Genomic DNA, 18,998 nt, shown 5'->3' with positions numbered 1-18,998 from the left:
TCCAGGAGTGTTCTTTTGTTTGTTGTATATCATCTATCTGTGACCTGGTAGCCCCCTCCCCACTTCAAGTCTTCCTGCCTTTCCAGACTGAACCAATGTACTTCTTATATACTGATTGATGTCTCATGCCTCCCTAAAATGTATTAGTTTTATACCCCAACCACTTTGGGCACAAGTCTTCAGGACTTCCTGAGGCTGTCACGGACATATGTCCCCAACCTTAGCAAAATAAACAATTAACTTAGACCTGTTTCAAATTTTCGGAGTTCACATTATTTTGAAACCAAAATCTGGACACAAGATGTGCCCATTGCTATGGGGTGTGATTGCCTCTAGGCCCTCTCAGTGGACAGCGCGAGGTATAGCATTAGGTAATATTTGTGTGTATATACACATATTTCTGTTTATATATATACCAAGCTAGCTAACCAACTCTAATCCAGTACCCAAGGGCTTATTCTATTTTTCCCTCCTTGCTTATGTTACTTCTCTTTCTCATAGTGAAAACCCTGCCTCCCAAAATCCACTATACATTTACTTATTTGTTCAGCCCCGGTATACATGTAAAGCCTTTTGACAACTATTAACCCATATACCATGAGAAACAAACTTACCAGCTAGAGTATAGTGTTTACATGCAGTGTGGACCTTTTTTTTTTTTTTTGAGACAGAGTTTCGCTCTTGTTCTCAGACTGTAGTGCCATCGTGTGATCTTGGCCCACTGCAACCTCTGCTTCCCAGGTTCAAGCGATTCTCCTGCTTCAGCCTCCCTAGTAGCTGGGATTATAGGTACCCGCCACCACGCCCAGCTAGTATTTTTTATTTTTAGTAGAGATGGGGGTTTCACTATGCTGGCCAGGCTGGTCTCCTGACCTCAGGTGATCCACCCACCTCAGCCTCCCAGAGTGATGGGATTTCAGGCATGAGCCACCACGCTTGGCTCCAGTATGTGGACCTTTTTTGATATTTGAAGATATTTGATTATAAACTGGATATTAGTTGATACCAATGGAATTGTTAATTTCATTAGGTGTGATAATGGCCTTGAGTTATGTAAGACAATTCCATAATTTTTTTCAGAGGTGTTTATTGAGATATGTGGGGATGAAATAGCATGATGTCTGTAGTTATTTTTTAAACATTTCAGTAAAGAAGACAAGACATAGAAGGGGGAAATAGCTAGATAAAACAACATAGCAAAATCTTGATAATTGTAGAATCTGAGTGATGATTTTGATATGTGAGAGTTCATTGTATTATTCTCTCTCCTTTGGGGAATGTTTGAAATTCTTTATTATACAATATTTTGTATTATTTTAAATTATATTTGCTTTTAAAATAATTTTTAATTTACTTATTTAATTATATTTACTTTTAAAATAGGCAAATTAGTGAAAATTCAAAAGCTGTCAAAAGGCTTGCAATAAATAATTAGTCTTCGTTTTTCCTCTGTTCTCAGTCACCAAATTTTCACTTCCAAAGGCCATTAATAGTACTAGTTCTTGTGTATCTTTTCACAGATCATTTGCATACTGCAAATATCTACATATATTCCATTTTTACACACACAAATGGTAACCGACTTTATATCTTGTTCTAGACCTCTTTTAAAACATTCCATTTATAATTTCAGGCATACAGAAAAGTACAAATGTAGAACAAAGAATTTTGGGCTGTCCAAGCACAGTGGTGTTTACAACTAATTGAGCACAACCATTTATAGATTTCTTTTTTTTTTCTTTCTTTCTTTTTTTTTTTGAGACAGGATATGACTCTGTCACCCAGGCTAGAGCAAAGTGGCATGATCACGGCTCACTGCAGTCTCTGCCTCCTGGGCTCATGCAATCCTCCCACTCCAGCCTCCCAAGTTGCTGGGATTACAGGTGCACATCACTATGCCAGGCTAATTTTTTGTTTGTTTGTTTGTTTTTAAGACAGAATGTTGCTCTTGTCACCCAGGCTGAAGTGCAATGGTGTGATTTCAGCTCACTGCAATCTCCACCTCCTGGGTTCAAGCAATTCTCCTGTCTCAGCTTCCCAAGTAGCGGGGATTACAGGTGCCCGCCACCACTCCCAGCTAATTTTTGTATTTTAAGTAGAGTCAGGGTTTCACCATGTTGGCCAGGCATGTTGGTCTGAAACTCCTGGCCTCAGGTGATCCACCCACCTGGGCCTCCCGAAGTACTGGGATTACAGACGTGAGCCACCGCGTCTGGGCCAGGCTAATTAAAAAAAATTTTTTTTTCTTTGTAGAGATGGTGGGGATCTCCCTAGGTTGTCCAGGGCTGGTCTTGAACTCCTGGACTCAAGCAGTCCTTCCCCCTTAGCTTCACAAAGTGCTAGGATTACAGGTGTGAGCCACGGCACCCTGAGCCCTCTTACAGATTTCCTTGTTCTTTCTCCATTCCTATTGTTTCACCTGACTAGCAAAAAAAAAAAAAAAAAAAAAAAAAAAAAAAAAAAAAAAAAAAAAAAAAAGAATTCCTGTTTACCGTAATCCAGATTCTCCAAATGTTATTTTACCATCTTTGCTTTGTTATTCTCTCTCCATTATTGTTTTCTTCTGTGTTATTTGAGAATAAGTTGCAGACACAATGCCCTGTTACCCCTAAATACTTTAGTGTGTACTTCCTAGAAACAAGGACATTCTCTTACATAAGCAGAGTTCAGTTATCGAAATCAAGAAATTAACATTGATATTGCATTGTCTAATCTAGAAACTTTATGCAAATTTTGCCAATTTTCCCACAAATATCCTTTGTAGAAAAAGAGAGGGACCAGGTGCAGTGACTCACACCTGTAATCCCAGCACTTCGGGAGGCCCAGGCGGGCAGATCACAAGGTCAGGAGATTGAGACAATCCTGGCTAACACACGGTAAAACCTCATCTGTACTAAAAATACAAAATAATTAGCTGGGCATGGTGGTGGGTGCCTGTTGTCTCAGCTACTCGGGAAGCTGAGGCAGGAGAATGGCACGAACCCGGGAGGCAGAGCTGGCAGTGAGCCGAGATCATGCCACTGCAATCCAGCCTTGGCGACAGAGCAAGACTCCGTCTCAACAAAAAAAAGAAAAGAAAAAGAAAAAGAGAGAGGGAAAAAAGTGTTTTCTCTATCCAGAATCATGTTGCATTTAGTTGTTAAAAAAGATTAAAACACAAGTTTATAAAGTATTGTTATTTTATTTATTTATTTATTTATTTATTTTGAAACAGAGTCACTCTGTCGCCCAGACTAGAGTGCAGTGGCATATTCTTGGTTCACTGCAACCTCCGCCTCCCAGGTTCAAGTGATTTTCCTGCCTCAGCCTCCCAAGTAGCTATAGTACAGGCACTCACCACCACACCCGGCTAATTTTTGTATTTTTAGTAGAGACGGGGTTTCACCATGTTGGCCAGGCTAGTCTCAAACTCCTGACCTCAAGTGATCAACCCTCCTCGGCCTCCCAAAGTGTAAGGATTACAGGCATGAGCCACTGCGCCCGGCCACAAATAACCTTAAAAGAAATAAAAATTTCTGTAATTATACCTTTTAGACTAAATTCCTAGATAACGTGGAACATTATCTAAAGGTAATCTAAAATTTCCTTTTGGTAGTATCAAGACAGGTAATCCGCCCGCCTTGGCCTCCCAAAGTGCTGGGATTACAGGTGTGAGCCACCACGCCCAGCCACAAGTTTATAAATTAGAAATTGAAAGCCCATCACCTCTGATCTTATTCCCCAAAGACAAACATGGTTGACAGCCTTCGTATAAATCCTCCCAGAATTTCTTTCAGTGCATATACCAACACACAACATACATATATATTATATACACTTAAACTAAAATGTGGTATTATACATAATATCTGTAATTTATTTTTGTAGATAGTTCATTTTTATCTTTATACATAGTTCTTGTCAAAAGTTATCTGATTAATTACACCTTAATTTAATCTATCCCATATTGATGTACTTATAGAGTGTTTCCAATTTTTAATTGTAATAAATGCTGTAATAAACATCTTTATCCATTTATCTTTGAGCACTTATGCAATTATATGTAAAAGTAATTTTCTAGAAGTACAATTGTTTGTTGATTATACACAGTTTGTAACTATATCTTGAATCCATTTCTTTCCCTTTTTGCCACTCTTGCTTTACTTCAGTCCTTCTTTATTCCTTGCTTTGATTAATTGCCTCTTCGCTGTTCCCTGACCCTAGATTTGCCCAGCTCCATTCCATCCTACCACTGCTGCCAGATCCAATCACTGTTCTGCTTAAAATTACCCAACATTTTAAAGACAACTTAATGAGCATGGCACTAAACTCTTCATAATCTACATTTCTTTTTGTACCTCTCAATATTTGGTAAAAGGCTTTACCAAACTTCAGTCACATTAAATTTAAATCATGCTGTCTCACCCGTGTGTCTCTGTGCACGTGATTTCCCTTTGCTTGGCATATTCTCCTTATTAACCTTTTTTTTGTTTTGTTTTTTTTGAGACAGAGTCTCACTCTGTGGCCCAAGCTGGAATGCAGTGGCGCCATCTCGGCTCCCTGCAACCTCTGCCTCCCAGGTTCAAGCGATTCTCTTGCCTCAGCCTCCCGAGTAGCTGGGACTACAGGCATGTACTGCCACTCCCAGCTTAATTTTTGTATTTTGTTTGTTTGTTTGTTTGTGTGTTTGTTTGTTTTTGAGATGGAGTCTCGCTCTGTCCCAGGCTGGAGTGCAGTGGCATGATCTCTGCTCACTGCAACCACCGCCTCCCAGGTTCAAGCAATTCTCCTGCCTTGGCTTCCTGAGTAGCTGGGACTACAGGCGCATGCCACCATGCCTGGCTAATTTTTCTTTTTCTTTTTTTTTTTTTGTATTTTAGTAGCAACGGGGTTTCACCATGTTTCCCAGGCTGGTCTCGAACTCTTGAGTTCAGTCAATCCACCTGCCTCGGCCTCCCAAAGTGCTAGGATTATAGGAGTGAGCCACCTCACCCGGCCTAATTTTTGTATTTTTAGTAGAGATGGAGTTTCACCATGTTGGCCAGGCTGGTCTGAAACTCCTGACCTCAAGTGATCTGCCCACCTCGACCTTCCAAAGTTCTAGGATTACAGGCATGAGCCACCGTGAGCTTCTTGTAATAACTTCTATTCGTTCTTCCAGATTCAGCTCAGAAACCACTTTCTCCAGATGCCTAGTCTAACCTGCCCATCTAAGGGGTGCTCCCCTAGTATCCTTTGCATACTGTGGCTTTTGCCTCACCGTGTTATAATTGCTCGCTAATCTCTCTCTAACCAGACTGGGACTGTATCTTCATTTGGGGATTATCAACCATTCTAAGGTGTTGGCCATGTAAAAGGTGCTTACAACTAGGTGCAGTTAGCTCATGCCTGTAATCCCAGCACTTTGGGAGGTCAAGGTGGAAGGATCACTTGAGTCCAGGAGTTCAAGACCAGCCTGAGCAACATAGTGAGAACTCGCCTCTATAAAAAATAAACAAAATTAGCCGGGAGTGGCAGAGGGTACCTGTGGTTCCAGGTACTCAGGAGGCTGAGGTGGGAGGATCGCTTGAGTCTGGGAGATTGAGGCTGTGGTGAGCCGAGATTGCACCACTGCACTCCAGCCTGTGTGACAGAGGGAGACAGTGTCTCAAAAAAGGAGGGAAACAAAGAAAAGAAAGAAAGAGAGACACAGAGAGAAAGGTTCTTAGAAATATTTGATGAATGATGGAATAGGAAAATAAATTATCAGGGAAAAAGTTACCCCACTTTCAGATGCACTTTAGCACACTCCCACAGGAATACATATCAAGGATGAAAGAAACTTGGGGACAAAATGAAGAAGATTGGTAGTTATGTGAAGTTGCCAGCACTGGGTACCCTAGGAAAAAGATTCATCTAACAATTAAATCATTCACTCAACAAATATTTCCCCAGCAAATGTCACGGACCAACCACCGTTTAAACCACTGATAATAGTGTAAGGAAGAAGACAAAGTCCTGGCTCTCCTGGAGTTTACGTTCTTGTAGGGTTCTAGTGGGACAATTCTATCTAAGCTCCCACAGTATCTGAGGCACAAAGCTAGGTAGGGGTAGGGGTGGGATGTAAAGACATGAAACTCCTTCAAAAAGCTATTCCCTATTTGGGAATCCAAATATCTGTACAATTTCACACACTACAAAGTGAGAGTATGTAATAATTTCAGAAATATTAATTCATCCAGTCAACAAATAATACCATATTACGAATCAATAGTACATGGTAATAGATAGGGCTCTTGAGTTCAAGATAAATACTTCTGCAAAATCTCACAGATAAATATATAACCATTAAATATGTTAAGTATTGTCATAAAAGACCAAACACCTGGAACCATGAGAGCATATCATTTGGGAAGGCTTCCTAGAGGAAGTGTGGAATACTTTGAGAGCACAGAGAAAAGAGAGATCAGGCTCATTGCCTAGAGGCCCAGGTATTTGTGAAAGTTTCATTCTGCAGAGATGGATGGGAGGGGCATTCCAGGCAGAGATAATGGGTAAGTAAAAGTTCATATGGGAAGGTATAGGGTGGTCCAGCATGGCTGAGGGACATCAAGAGGGATGGTGGAGAAAAGAAGATGTTATGGGACAAAAACTGGAGAGAAAGGATTGAAACCTCCATCCAAGCCTCCATCCTAGTGGTTATTTTCTCACCACTAGCTTAGAAAATAGAGTATAAATTTATTGGATTTATAAATTCAATAAATAAATCTAAGCAATAGGCAGATCCACTGAATTAGAATTTCAGAGAATTTTGTGGGTGATATGAAGATGGACCACAGCATGAAGTTGCCACTAGAGGGTACCATTGGAGAAGGCCGACCTGAGAAATTATTACACACTTTGCCTGTGCCAACCATACATATATATTTATACACACACACACACACACATAGGTATAGATTCAGGTCGGGGGGTTGTTTGGCTGGCTTTTGCTTTGTTTGTTTATTTGAGACAGGGTCTTGCTCCGTTGCACACGCTGGAGTGCTGTGGCATGATCATAGCTCACTACAGCCTGGAACTCCTATGCTCAGGCAATCCTCCCGACTCAGCCTCCCAAGTAGCTGGGACTACAGGAAAGCACTACCACACCCACCCCAAGTATATTTTTTGAAGTTCCTCAGCTGATTGTGATGTGTACTCAGCTAGTCTTAAGGACCACCACTTTATGCAATGGGGAGCCATCAAAGGCTTTTGAGCAGGTTGGAAACATGATCAACCCATGTTTTACAAAACATAACTCTGGGGATAGAATAAAGGGATGGAAGGTCACAGACAGGGAAATTAGTTGGTAGGCAATTGTAATGGGACTAAAAAGAAATGAATTATTCTGGAATAGGGCAGCAGCTATGGGATGGGAAGAAAACAGCTGTGAAACAAATTTCAGAGATGGGACTGATAGGACTTGGTAACCAATTGGATATGGGGCTAAAAAGGGAAGAGGGAAGGAAAAAGTTGGAAGTCTTTAGCCTGGGTGATTGAAAGCATGATGCTGTGGCCATGGCTAGAAACGGGGAGCACAGGAGGAAAAATAGCTTTGGCCAGGGAACTGAGAAGAGCTTGACTTTGAACCTAATGACTGGTACAGATCCAGGGCTCTGAGCTGGATCCTGTATTCTTCTCACTGTATTCTCATTATATTTTTTATTATTTCATTTTATTAAAATTTATTTATTTATTTATTTATTTATTTATTTATTTATTTATTTTGAGACAGGGTCTCACTCTGTCACCCAAGCTGGAGTGCAATGGCTCAACTCGGCTCACGGCAACTTCCGCTTCCTTGGTTCAAGCAATTCTCATGCCTCAGCCTCCCAAGTAGCTGGGACTACAGGCATGTGCCACCGCACATGGCTAATTTTTGTATTTTTAGTAGAGACAGGGTTTCACCATGTTGACCAGACTGGTCTCAAACTCCTGGCCTCATGAAATCCACCCGCCTCGGCCTCCCAAAGTGCTGGGCTTACAGGCATGAGCCACGGTGCCTGGCCTCTCGTTATATTTTTCCCACCCTTTTTGGATGATAATATCAGTGACCACTTATGTACTAATAATTCTTAAATCTGATTTTTTAGCCCAAATCTTTCTCCTGGGCTAGGGATACCATATATCCAACTATCCACCAAGTGTTACCACATACATGTCCTGTATACATTCATTCAGCAGTTTTAAATTGGGTACCTACTTAGTCCTAGGCACTGCACTGGGCCCTGGAGACATTAGTGAGTAAAAAAAGCGCCATTGACCCTGCACTCATGGAGTCTGCAGTCTAGTTGGGGAGGTAGACATTAATCATAAAATCACTGTAGTTAATACAGATACTGCATGATTAATGTATAATCACAAGTGAGGACTCTGAAACAAAGAACACACTCTAGGGCCAGGAATGGGGTGAGTGGGGGCTCTCTGAGGAAGTAACGCTTGTGCTAAATCAGAAAGATGAATAGCAGTGAACTAGGCTAAGGGGGAAGAGAAGCCTCTAGGCAGAAGAAAGGGCATGGACACAAAAAAAGCTCTTTGGGCCCTAGAACAGTGGCTCATGCCTATAATCCCAGCACTTTAGGAGGCCTAGGCAGGAGGATTATTTGAGACCAGGAGTTCAAGATCAGCCTGGGCAAGATAGCAAGACCCCATCTATATGAAAATATTTTAAAAATTAGCTGGGCATGGTGGTGCAGCCCTGTAGTCCTAGCTACTCAGGAGGCTGAGGCAGGAAGATTGCTTGAGCCCAGGAATTCAAGACTGCAGTGAGCTATGATCACTCCACTGCCCTCCAGCCCGTCTGACAGAGCAAGCCCCTGTTGCTTTTCTTTTCTTTTTTTTTTTTTTTAAGCCCTTTGGTAGGTGCATCTGAGGACTGAAAGGAGGTTGATGTGGCTGTGGAACAGAGAGCAGTGGTGACGCAGAGTGGGCTTGGAAGCCAGCCAGAGGTTGGGCCATGCATTTTGGCATGATTACTCAGGCCTCAGAGTGAAGAATGGACAGGGGCAGGCTGGAGAAAGAGCAGAAAGAATAATGACAGAGAGACAGTGGGCGCTCAAAGGATTGGTAGTTACAATCAGAAAGAAATTTTTCAGCACCTGGTAAAAGGCACTTTTCCATGGTGGCTAAGTGTCTAGGCTCTGGTTTGGAGAGTAAATGCTAAGCCAGGTGCTCCAGTTCATAAGGAAGTTTTCAGAGGTCGGTGACAGCAGCAATTGAGGATGTGACCAAGTGTTACAAAGCATCCAGAGAAGAACTGAGAAATAACAATGTAATGATTGAAAGCAACCGAGGTAGAAAAGAATGTTGTACCTTTTTTCTCCCCTGGCACAGTGAAAAGAGCAAATGCAGTGAGGTCAGTCAAGATTTAGAGTCCAATTACAGCTTTGCCGTTGTGTGTGTCCTTGGCAAGTCAACTAATCTTGAACCCGTTTCCTCCTTTGTGAAATGCAAAACAACGTTTACCTTGAAAAGTTGTTTGGAAGGTTAAATGAGATTAAACATGATGAAATTCCTTGCTCCATGAAGTGTCTGGCACATAGTGGTTGCTCAATACATGCTAGTCCCTTCCACCGTCCAGGCGCCATCAGAACATGGCAAGGACCCATCTCTACTGAGGAATATTAGGAGGGTGGATGTGCTGTCGGGAGAGCACAGGTTTCATTTGAGGTGTGGAGGTCCAAGGAGTGTTGGAAGAAGATACTGAGCACATGAAATGAGTGCATGAAGTAGGGGAGAATTAGCACTAAATTGAATTACTGAATAGAAATGAGACTATAATGAAGGAAGAGCATTACAAAACAATTGGTTCTGGAGCAGTAAGGGTGAATCATGGGAACAAAGAAGAACAAAGCCTTAGAGGTAGACAAGAGACATGGTGAAGATGGGCTACAAGTCAAGCATTTATAATTCCATTTGGTTCCTCTGATAGCTTAATTCATTTATTATAAATCTTTCATGTTTTCTAAACCTGTAAGACTTTACATTTACCTCAGAATACTACTTTAGCTGCATCTCATGGGTTTTTCAATGCAATTCTTTATTTTTTTTTCTTTAGAGACTGAGTGTCACTATGTTGCCCAAGCTGGTCTTGAACTCCTTGGATCAAGCAATCCTTCCACCTCAGCCTCCTGAACAGCTGGGACTGTAGACATGCACCACAACGCCTGGCTCCTATATGCAGTACTTTCATTGTCAGTTAACTTCTAGTTATTTCATAATTTCCATTATTGTTATTTAACCGAGTTAGTTAGTTCATTTTCAAATTTCCCAGAAGTCTTTACTTTATTTTCTATTTTAATTGTTGATTGCTAATTTAATTTTGTTGTGACCCAATAATCTGTGTGATGCTGTGTGTGATTTCACATCTTTGAAATTTCTAGAGTTCCTCTGTGACCCAGTAAATCGAAATGTTTTTAAATCCACTGTGCCTACTTGAAAATAATGTATAGTCTCCATTTTTTAATGCACAGTTCTTTAGAAATCTGTTAGATCAAGCTTGCTAATTTGTTCAAATATTTTATCTGTTTACTAATTTTTCTGGCCTGTTTGACATACCAGCGTTGTTTTGTTTGTTTGTTTGTTTTTTGAGACAGAGTGTCACTCTGTAGCCCAATCTGGAGTGCAGTGGCACAATCTTGGCTCACTGCAACCTCCACCTCCCAGGCTCATGCGATTCTCATGCCTCAGCCTCCCACATAGCTGGGACTACAGGTGGGCACTACCACACCCAGATGATTTTTTTTATTTTAGTAGAGATGTGGTTTCACCATGTTTCCCAGGGTGGCCTTAAACTCCTGAGCTCAGATGATCTGCCCGCCTTGGCCTTCCAAAGTGCTGGTATTATAGGTGTGTGTCACTGCGTCTGGCTGATTCATCAGCTTCTAACAGAGATACATTAAAATTTTTCCCAATGATTAGAAATTTTTCAAATTTGTTTTCAATTCTATCAATTTTTTCTTCATATATTTCAAGCCTTATTTTTAGGTACACAGAAGTTCAAGATTGTCATATCTGCTTGAGTGTTCTTTTAAATTATTTTATATTGGCCTCCTTTATATATATTGATGCTTTTTGCCTTAAATTCTAATGTGACTGATAATACCATTGCTGCCATTTTTATTTAGTGCTAGTCTGCTACCTATTTTCCTCTTCTGCTTTTAATTTTTAAATGATAGTATATGAGGCCAGTCGTGGTGGCTCACACCTGTAAATCCAGCACTTTGGGAGGGGCGGATGGATCACCTGAGGTCAGGAATTCCAGACCAGCCTGGCCAACATGGTGAAACCCTGTCTCTACTAAAAATACAAGAATTAGCCAGGCATAGTGGCAGGCTCCTGTAATCCCATCTACTTGAGAGGCTGAGGCAGGAGAATTGCTTGAACCCAGGAGGCAGAGGTTGCAGTGAGCCGAGGTCACACCACCACTGCACTCCAGCTTGGGCAACAAGAGTAACATTCTGTCTCAGGAAAAAAACCAAAAAAGATAGTATATGGTTTTAAAAGTCATATTTTACTATATAACTTATAATAACTACCCCCACTCTTCTTCTCTTTCCATCTTTTTTTTTTTTTTTTTTTTTGGTTAAATCTTCTATTAGTATGTATTATTATGACTATCTACGTATTCTTTATTGCTGAGCCAAATCAAACAATTCCTTGAAGTTAATACTTGCCTCATGTTTTCATTTGCTTGCTTTTCTATGTCACTATCACTAGTTCTTCTTAGACTTATTTGATAAAAACATAAATCCAACCCCTGGATACTCTGTTCCAGGCTGTCAAACATCAAGTAATCCTTAGCTGCATCTTTATTTTCTGGGAGACATCCTCTTGAGTCCTCCATTCTGCCGTCCCTCTGGAGGGGTGGCTGTCTGGTCCTGATACACCCTCTTATCCTAGGAATTCTCTTTGACTGTCTCTAGTTGTGGTACCTTATTCCTGAACCCAGGGTCTTCTTCCTCCTTTACTTATTCCCTTATTTTGGTGGTGCACATTCTCCAATAGCTTTCTGAAAAAGAACACAAGGGAGTTAAATGTGAGATCTTATATTTTGATAGGGATTATATTTTACACCCACTTTTGATTGATACTTTGGCTATGTATAATTTTCTGAGTTGAAAATCATATTCCTTCTCAATTTTGAAGACATTGTTCCATGTAAACTTCTATAATAGTATTGCTGCTGAGAAAGGCAGTGCCATTCTGGTAGGGTTCTTTTTTTTTTTTTTTTTTTTGAGACGGAGTTCCACTCTTCTTGTTGCTCAGGCTGGAGTGCAATGGCATGATCTCGGCTCACCGCAACCTCCGCCTCCCGGGTTCAAGCGATTCTCCTGCCTCAGCCTCCCGAGTAGCTGGGACTATAGGCATGCACCACCATGCCCACTAATTTTGTATTTTTAGGGGAGACGGGATTTCTCCGTGTTGGTCAGGCTGGAATATGACCTCAGGTGATCCACCTGTCTCTGCCTCCCAAAGTGCTGGGATTACGGTATGAGCCACCACGCCTGGCCTCTGGTAACATTGTTTATGTATAACCCATTTCTCTTAGCTGGAGATTTTCAGGATCTTCTCTGGTTCTCAGTAGTATGAACATTCCTCATGGTGTGCCTTGACATGGGACTTTCTTTTTTTATCTTTTATTGTTCTAGGTGCTCAGTGCGCCGTTTCAAAGTGGACGCTTGTGTTTTTCACTTCCAGAATCATTTTTGCATTATTTGCATTATTTCTTTGTTTTCTCCTCTCTGTTTTCTGTTGTTTTGCTCCCATTAGTCAGAAGTTGGAAAATCCTGAATTAGTCCTCTAATTTTATATTTTGTCTTTTCATCTTTTAACCTATCTTTTAGAGATTTCTCAACTTTATTTTCTAATGCTTCTATAGAATATTAACTTCTTTCATCGTTTTTTAATTTCTAAGAGCTTTCTATTGTTTTATGAGTGTTCCTGTTTTGTTTTATGGAAGCAACACTTTCTCTTACCCCTCTAAGTATAAAAAGTACAATTTGGGGGGAGGTTTTTTCCACCCCAGCGTCATCTATGTTTGTTATCGTCTGTGGCTTTCATGCCAGAGCTTACCTCAAATGTGCACTGCTCCTTTGCTGGGGACTCTAGGTAACTAAGCTATACCTGGACTTCAAAAGGAAAGAGAAAGATCAGAAGTGTTTGTATTTAAGGTCTAGGAGGTCCTTGAAGGCAGATGGTCTTTGTTCACCATAATATCCCCAGTGTCTAGCATAGTAAACAGTTGATTACTATTGATTGAGTATGTTAATGAAGTTAACTGAATACATCCAGGTGTTTGTAATTCATTTTCTATTAGAATAGCTTTCTCTGTTAGTCTGATAAATTGTATAGTACTAGAAATCAAAAAGGCCACATTCTGTTACCATGAATTTTATATTCTATATCAGTGATCTCCAAACTATAGTCTGGCCAAAGTTTGAAGTGACTGGGTCTATACATTTTCCCCTTACTAAACTTTTGGGTTTTCTCCCCAACTTTGCCACACATTTCTGGTACAGGTGAGTAAAGTTGATGATTATGATTTGGTGAAAAAGAGGTAAGACAAATAAAGCTATATTTTTAACAAATTGGTCTTATGAAGATAATTAAAGGCATAAAGGCATAGCTATCACCAAATTAGTGACTATAGTTTCTGGCATTCCCATAATTAGAATATTCTTGAATGCATGGCCTGAAAGGGCAGACTCTGTAAAATCCTCCTTTGGAAACAAGAATTTAGATTTCCAATAATTTGCAGTAATTGAACAAAATTTATCTTGAAAATACACGTTTACTCTCCCAAAGATTCAATATACAGTGAATATCGAATATTCATTTGTTAAGTGCCTTCTATATGCCAAGAACTGCTTTAGGCCTTAGGGAAATAATGGTGAAGAAGCAAGCAAAGGTTTTATTTGTTTGTTTTTTATTACAGAAAAATTTAAACATGTACAAAAGAAGACAGTCTAATGGACTCTTACCCATCATCCCACTTAAACAATATAAACTCAGACTGTTTTCACTGGTAACCTATCCTTCCTTCTATCCTTCCTCCTATATTATTTGAAACAAATCCAAGATATCAGATTATTTCATCCATAAATATATTGACATATATCTCTAAAAGATAAAACTTTTTAACGATAGCTGTAATATCATTACCCCCAAGAAAAACCAACTAACAACATCAATAATTCAGAGCTTACATTTTAATAGGAAAGACAAACAAGGAACAAAAAACCAAACAAATTATGTTAAGTAGTGACAGATATTATAAAAAGCAAGGTACAGGTGATGGGATGGGATGGAGATGGGCTTTCTTTCTTTCTTTTTTTTTTTTTTTTTTTTTGAGACAGGGTCTCACTTGGTCACCCAGGCTGCAGCGTGATCTTGGCTCACTACAACCTCCACCTCTCGGGTTCAAGCGAGTCTCCTGCCTCAGCCTCCCAAGTAGCTGGGACTACAGGCACGCGCCATCACCACACCTGGCTATTTTTTGTATTTTTAGTAGAGACGGAATTTTGCCATGTTGGCCAGGCTGGTCTTGAACTCCTTACCTCAGGCGATCCACCCACCTCAGCCTCCCAAAGTGCTGGGATTACAGGAGTGAGCCACTATGCGTGGCCTGAGATGGACTTTCTTTTGGGTGGTCAGAGAAGTCCCCCGTGAGGAGGTGACATTTGCAGAGGGATGTGCATGATGTGAGAACGCGAGGATGCCCCCAAGACGGGTCTGCAGGCAGACTGACCCTGATGGAGGCTTCAACTAGCACCAGGCCCTGAGGCAGAGCTTAGTGTTCAAGGACTAGGAAGGAGGCCTATGAGACTGGAGGACCACGTGAAAGGGAGAGAAGGATAAGAAGTCCAAGCAGCCACCAGGACCTGCAGGTTTGATTCTAGTTAGCTGTGATAGGCAGCGTTGGAGGGTTTTGAACAGGGAGGGACATGACCTGATCTGTGATTATGAAGGATCATTCTGGCTGCCGTGTAAAGAATAAAGTGTAGAACATTTGTAGGAGAAACATGTGGAAGTAGGGAGACCAATTAGAAGGCTATTGAAACAGCGTGGGTGAGAGTTGATGGTGCAGTGGTGATGAATCACTTAATGGGTGGTAGCAGTGGAGATGGTAAGAAGTGACTACTCTCTCGATATTTGCAAGATTTGATTTGAAGCTACAGCTAACAGGGATTGGCTGACAAACCAAATGTAGGATATATGAGAAAAAGGTAAGTCAAGGTTAATTCCAAGATGTTTTGGGCTGACCAATTAGTGCCATTTATTAATGTGGGGAATACTGGGCAAAAGTCAGGTTTGGAGGGGAAAGCACGCACTCACTTTTGGGCATATTAGGCTAGAGGTGCCTATGAAACACCCAAAGCAGAGACATCAGTTAGGTGGTTAGATAGCTGGTTCTAGAGTTTATGCAAGAGATTAGGACTAGATCTATAAATTTGGAAAATATCAGTATAGAGTTGCTACTGAAAGCCATGGGACTGGATGAGATCACACAGCTAGAGAGGGAGGATAGAGAAGGGAAGAGATTGGGGAAAGGAAAGGATCCAGCCAGGAGCTTAAAAAGAGACAAATGAGGTTGGGGGAAGCCAGGAGAGTGGGTGCTCCAGAGCCATTAGTTGGCCACATGCTGTTGTAAGATCAATAAGATAAGGACTGAGAAATGATTGCTAGATTGGACCTCCAGTGGTCCAACTGATAGAGTAGCTGTTGGTGACCTTGACAAGAATGGATTCCATGAGGTGATGGGGACAAAAGTTTTGATGTAGTAATTCCAAGCATCAATGGAGATGAGGAAGTGGAGACGGGAGCAGAGAAGTTGGGTGGTAGCTGAAAGGAATGTAGCCTCAAGGGAAGTTCTGTTCATTTTGCCACATATTTTCAGATAAGATCTCACTCTGTTGTACAGGCTGGAGTGCAGTGGCATGAACATGGCTCACTGCAGCCCCAACCCCATGGCTCAAGCAATCCTCCCACATCAGCCTCCTGAGTTGCTGGTACTACAGGCATGCACCACCACATCCAGCCAATTTTTTTTTTTTTTTAATTTTTAGTAGAAACAAGGTTTTGCTGTGTTGCCCAGGCTGGTCTCAAATTCCTGAACTCAAATGATCCTCCCGCCTTGGCCTCCCAAAGTGCTGGGATTACAGACATGAGCCACCCAGTCCAGCCTGCTTGTTTTTCAATGGGAGGTATTACAGCACATCTGTATGCTGATAGGAATAATCCAGGAGACAGTGAAAAACTGATGATGCAGGAGAGAAGGGAATAATTTCAAGAGCAAAGTCCCTGAGCAGGGAGATAGGACAGGGAAGCTAGTGCACAAATAGCGGAGATACATAGGAACACAGAGAGCACATTCATTTCAATGAGAGGGAAGGCAGAGGATGTGGGGAAAGCTACAGGTAGACTGATAGATTTAGTAAATGGAGCATGGGGAAGTTCTCTACTGCCTATTCCCATTTTCTGCATGAAACAATAGTCAAAGATGTCAACTAGAAGTGAAGATTTGGGGTATGGTATTGGTTTGAAGAGAGGAGCGGGTAAGTGGAAAGGTCAGTTAACTACAAGATTGTGGTAGGATTGCTGGCAGTGTTAAGGGCCTGCTTGAGATCTGTGCTTTGTATAAAATAATCTTCAAAGTCAAAACCTGGATTGTCTTTTTCTTCTCTTTCTGTGGTCCAGCCCCTGTACAGGCACCAAGGGCTACGTCTTGCTACAATTAGTTGGTATATCAAGGAGTCAATTTGGTAATTATTTTATTTATTATGCATTAATGTACATCAACACTTATTTATACATTCATTCGTTCATTCATTCATTCAATCAATCATATTTATTGAGTGCCAGGCACCATTTTAAGTACTGGGGTTATAGCAGTGAACAAAGCAGGTCTTTGCCTACATCTTTAAAAACCTGAGGCCCAGCACAGTGGCTCACACAGTGGCTCCCAGCACTTTGGGAGTCTGAGGCTGGGGGACTGCTTCAGACTAGGACTTTGAGACCAGCCTGGGCAACATAGTAAGACCTCATCTTTACTAAAAAGTTTTTAAAAATTAGCCAGGCATGGTGGTGTGCACCTGTAGTCCCAACTACTTGGGAGACTGAGGCAGGAGGATCACTTGAACCCAGAAGTTCGAGGTTGCAGTGAGCTGTGATCACACCACTGCACTCCAACCTGGGTGACAGAGTGAGAATGAGACCCTATCTCCAAAAAGTAAAAAAAGAAAAAAAAAAACACCTCATCTTTATTAAACATAATGAAAACCAATTAGATTAGGAGGGGGAAGTTTCCATATTTAAGTACTCAAAACTGGAGTCACTTAAATCCTTAGAAAGAAGATCTAAGGCCCCATGTTTAAGGCCCCATGACAGATTGGGCCCAGCAGAAGAATCAAGAAAATGCAGAGATCTGGCCTGCCACAGGGAGTGCCTCTTTATTTCTTTCCCACTGGTGCTGGGCTGGCTTGGTGGAATCCCACCAAATGCAGCAGACAGAGGAGTAATCTGCTGGAATTTTTGTCTCTGGTGTCAGAGCAAGGATTCATCATTATCTCCAGAACAGCTGAATTAATTAACCATCATAACAAAGCAGGGTCTGCTGCATCCAAATTCTCAGGACTGCATAAACCCTAGAAGACACAACTTCCTTTGAACTTATGAATATGCCCAAAAGGCAAACAGAGCATACACTAAAAAGGGCTTAATCACTGACGGAGTCTTCTCATTTCATCTTCCTTTCTTTCTGACCTATTTTGGCCTTTTCTTTTTTCATTTTTTTTCTTCTTTTCTCATTAATTTTCATCTGCTTTTCATTTTCTAATGAAGTAAAGTGTTCTAAAACTACTGGCTCAGGAAGCCCCCCATCTAATCGACCATAGGCAGTGATCCCTGGGACTCTGGGAAGAAAGTTGGCTTTAGTTTAAGCAGGGTTTCCTTCTGCTTTAAACCAAAACACATAGATATGGGGCACATAGATATGAGAAGAAGGGTGGAGTGAGAGCATGGACTTTGAGTCGACTCCAGGGAGAGATTTGGGTCCTTTGTTGGTAACCTCAAACTTCCCAGCTCAGTCACAAAAAGCAAGAATAAAGTGCTGTCTATTGGATCTAGAAAAAAAATCAGGAATGGAGTGGATGAGCTTTGTGCTCCATTCCTTTGCATTAACAAACACGTCTAACTTGTTTCAGAAGGGGAATATTAACCCAGGTGTGGTGGCGCACATCTGTAGTCCCAGCTACTCAGGAAGCTGAGGCGGGAGGATCACTTGAGCCCAGGAGTTTGAGGCTGCTGTGAGCTGTGATTGCACCACTACACTCCAGCCTGGATGACAGAGTGAGACCCTGTCTCTATAAAAAGGGGGAGTAGGGAAATATTAGAACTTGACTGCGTTGGGTGGGGGTGTGTGTGTGTGTGTGTGTGTGTGTGTGTGTTAACTATTAGAAGCAGCATGTCTCCAAGCCATAACCTCTTCTGTCCAGTAGGTGTCAGCCACTCACAGCCTTTCTCTTTCTAAATCCTTATTTGTAAGAAAACGGCCCTTTCATCCATAATTTTCCCTAGTTAAAGGGATCAATTTCTTCCTATCTGAAGCATGTAAAACAACTGAAACAGTGGCTCCGATATTGGAAACAGAATTGTACTAAGTACTTGGGATAGGGCCACACTGAGGACTGTGCGAAGGGAGTGACAAATGTTGGGGGGGCCCAGGTGAAGTCCTGTGGGTCTCACCGAGCAGGTAAGTGTTAGCATCAAGGTGAGTCTCTAAAAGGCACAGTTAAGACACCAAAGCAAAAACACAGAGTTTCCCTCAGGTGAAAGAAGTTGAGGCTTCGACCAGTAGCTATGGCATCCTGAAAAAGCGCTCGGTGTAAACTATCGATCTCCCATTTGCCCTTGAATAGACTGGCTTGTCTTGGACCTCATGTAAAATATTTCTTTGAGCCTCAGGTTTCTAATTTTTAAATTTTTTTTTTTTTTTTTTTTTT

This window comes from Rhinopithecus bieti, unplaced genomic scaffold (genome assembly GCF_001698545.2).
Source record: "Rhinopithecus bieti isolate Rb0 unplaced genomic scaffold, ASM169854v2 scaffold_74680, whole genome shotgun sequence".
Taxonomy (NCBI): domain Eukaryota; kingdom Metazoa; phylum Chordata; class Mammalia; order Primates; family Cercopithecidae; genus Rhinopithecus; species Rhinopithecus bieti.
This window is presented reverse-complemented; position numbering follows the sequence as displayed.